Below are 3,608 nucleotides of genomic sequence, written 5' to 3' on the forward strand. Positions count from 1 at the left end.
GCCAGGTCCGCTCCCCCCTCGTGAATAAGTTCTTGAATGAGGGGGGCCTTATTTACCACAGACCTGGCGTTACATAACATCAGCCGGTGGACCCGGGCCGGAGGATCTAAGGTCCCTGGAGGTCGAGCAGAGCTCTGAGGATCGGAGCACCCACAAGCTTGTAAGTAGCGTGTGCGTGCTCCCAAAACCCGATATGGTCTTCTGCTCCCGCCATACCTGCCCCTCCCACTGACCGTACCTATCACACCACCCTCCGCCAGCCCCCCAGTCTCCTCCCTTACCACTCCGCGCCCCCCAGATGGGACCGGCCTTGGCCTCCGAGAGGACTCCCCTGGTTCCCCTCGGGCCAACCCCAAACCCCCTAAAAATTTGGAAAAACACCCCTCTAAGAAGGCATATAGTTTCCTCCTTCTTAGATCCCTCCCTGCTGCCGCTAGATGCCACCTCTCGGGGTTCCAAACCCCTTCATTAAGGCCGGCCCTCGGAATTGTGTTGGGCCATGCCTGCGCGATGGGGGAGTCGTGCAGGGCCAGCAGTTTCCTCCTGGAATACAGTCCCGAATCATGACAGGAGGTCCAACAGCAGAGTTGGGAAGGGGGAAAGTCCTCGTGGTGGTGGTCAAGGGGTTAGATGGATTGGAAGAAGGCGGCGTAGTTCGTAGATCTTTACACCCCCCATAAGAAAGAAAGAGGGGGGGGAGGGAGTTGCAGTCAAAGTCGGCCAGCCAGCAGCGTAGGCTTCCAGGCCCGCCGAGCCCAGTCACACAGGTCCCCAGGGCCCCCAGGCACTCACCGTCAGGCATATCCCTCCGGCCAATGTATGACATCAAACAGCTTTTCAACTGAACTAGAGAAAATAATCTGCCATTTTGCTTAAGTCAATGAATCTCCTCCTCCTCCTCCTCCTCCTCCTCCTCCTCCTCCTCCTCATTGAGTGCCTTTGGAGAGCAAATTTAAGAGACACCTCTCCTTTTTCCAGCAAAAAAACCTCTATGAAACTCAGTTTTCTTGTCTAGACTTAGAGGGAGTCATTCTGTTTGTTGAAAACCAATTTTAAACCCAGCTTTATGGCAACCATTCATGAAGGAAAAATTCTTAGTATTTATATAATTGCTATGTTGGAAGGACTGTTAGTGGTCATTTTGTCAATCTCCTCATTATCCTTGATGGATGAACCTCCAGCCTCTAAAGATGTTTATCACAGAGAACTCTCCACTTTATGTGGCAACCTTCTCCCCTAGAGAAAGTGAAACAAAGGAACATTGGAATGTCAATATTAAAGAATTACTCCACATAAAGTTATGAGTTTCTACAAAAAAGAGTTTGCCACAATGTGGATGGCTACACTGAATAGAATCCAATATTTTTTTCTGCAGCGATAATTCCAAACAATCCCTTCCACATTTATCTCTTTGAGAACAATATATATATATTTGAAAACAGCATACTGTAGAAATGTATGTATGTAAGTATGTAAGCATAAGGCAGATTTATGTATGTTTTTAAAATGGTTCTCAGGGAATTTAATAATTATTAAAGTTCAATGAAAATATGTTTTAAGAAATTAAAAAACCAATAAAATTCGTTTTTTTTTAAAAAAGAAAATACTGAATGTTAAGTAAAATTCTGAGTGAAATACAAATTACTTATTGTTTCTTAATATAGCCAGTAAAATGAAACACACTTATATCCCAGATCTAAATAAATAAATAAATAAATAACAACAATCCTATATACCTGCCAATTACTAACTTGAAATGTCCTCCTTTCTTAACCTATGCTGTCCTATTTGGAAACTGGGGCTCAAAACACCCTAGAGCTTTATTTATTTTGAAATTGTATGATTTATCAGTTTGGCCTAGTGTTTAAGGCACCAGGCTAGAAACCAGGAGACTGTGAAGTCTAGTCCCATTTTAGGCATGAAAACTGCCTGGGTGACATTAAGCCAGTTACTCTCAACTCAACTCACCTCAGAGAGTTGTTGTGGAGAAAATAGGAGAAGCAAGGACTATTAGGTATGTTTATTGCCTTGAGTTATTTTTAAAAATAATAAAGTAGGATATAAATAAATAAACAATGTAAATCTAGGAAGAGACATAGAACTTAGTGTTCAATTAAAGTTCATTTCTGGCCTACATCTCATTGGTCACACAACTTATGTCAAAGAAACATCTGGCTCTCTGTATATAATAAATAGGTGGGGGGAAATGCATGCTCAGCACATTAATCTTCATCATTATATGTAGCTGCATTACTGGATTATGATAGCCCATCTCTTTTGTTACTGTACACATTTCCTTTCATATCAATTTGAAAGAAGTCATCCTCTCCACATCTGGTTGAATAACTAACAAGGCTCTTTTATGTTACTTACCTGTTGTGGATAGTTTCCTGATACAGTATATGCAGATAGCAGCATATTTAATTTCCAGGCCATTTTAGAATCATTGAAAGGATGGAGAATTTCTCTATCATTCTGCTCTGCTACACTAACTCCAAGTCTTATAAATGAAACACAAAGGCTTGTAAAAATAATACAGAAAGAATCCCTGACACTTTTTTAAATAATACACACCACTAGGTGTCTCTATATAACAAAGTTTTGGGCAAACATGGACACTTTAATTCAAAAGAAGCTATCTTTTACATGGAGGAATGAAATATCTATAACACAGCATACTAATAATTGCCATAAAAGTAGGCCAAGTGGAAATCTTCTAAGATGATCATTACCACAGCTATAGAAATTACACACCAGCCATGAGAAAAGAAAACCCACATTATTTATTCTTAGTATCAAACAAGATATTTTATTGATAGCTTTTCAGGACGGGCTCAACCATTAGTCTAATGTGAACATTTCGGATAACAGAACCAGAAGGGATAGTAGTAAAGTTGATTGGCAACAACATAGCATTTTGCAATTTGCCTTCATCTCTTAAATTATTCTGAGCTTTCATTTACAATGCTGTTTACCATTGTCCGAACAGGTTTCATTAATACTTTCAACTGGATTCTACATGTTGAACAGAGGAGAACCATTTTAACATGTAGTATAACAGCTAAACAGTTTGGATCAATTTTGCACAATCTGATTGTATCAATGTTCCTTTGCAGGTACTATATATTCAACCCAAGGGATTATTAACCATGTCTTCAAATAAAATGAATAGATAATTTATTCTATGCTGCTTCCAATTTAGCTTACTGCAGCAGAACATAACATTTCTTATGGCAGTTTTAAAACTACTGTGATGGGATACAAAAAGGATATCTAAAGGAATTTTGATGGATATCATATCAGGACTGGTAATTGAAATGCAGCATAATAGATAGATGGATCCGATCAAAGGTCTCTTTAGTTCTGTATCCTATTTAGCTAATTATCCAAATAATCAGAATCCTTTTGAAGAGGAATTACCATTCCAAGATTGTTTTTCTGACAACAGGTTCCTGTTCAGCTCCTAATAGAGAGAGAAAAAAACACCTTTGAAAATGGGACCACCAGATACTTATCCTTCAAAGAAAGCATCTATTTCATAGGAGCCTTTTACCTTGACTAATATATAAAATAGGGTGCAAATATAAATGGTAAGATTTAAAAAAAAA

Source organism: Protobothrops mucrosquamatus, unplaced genomic scaffold (genome assembly GCF_001527695.2).
Source record: "Protobothrops mucrosquamatus isolate PMUCROS unplaced genomic scaffold, P.Mucros_1.0 scaffold747, whole genome shotgun sequence".
Lineage (NCBI taxonomy): Eukaryota > Metazoa > Chordata > Lepidosauria > Squamata > Viperidae > Protobothrops > Protobothrops mucrosquamatus.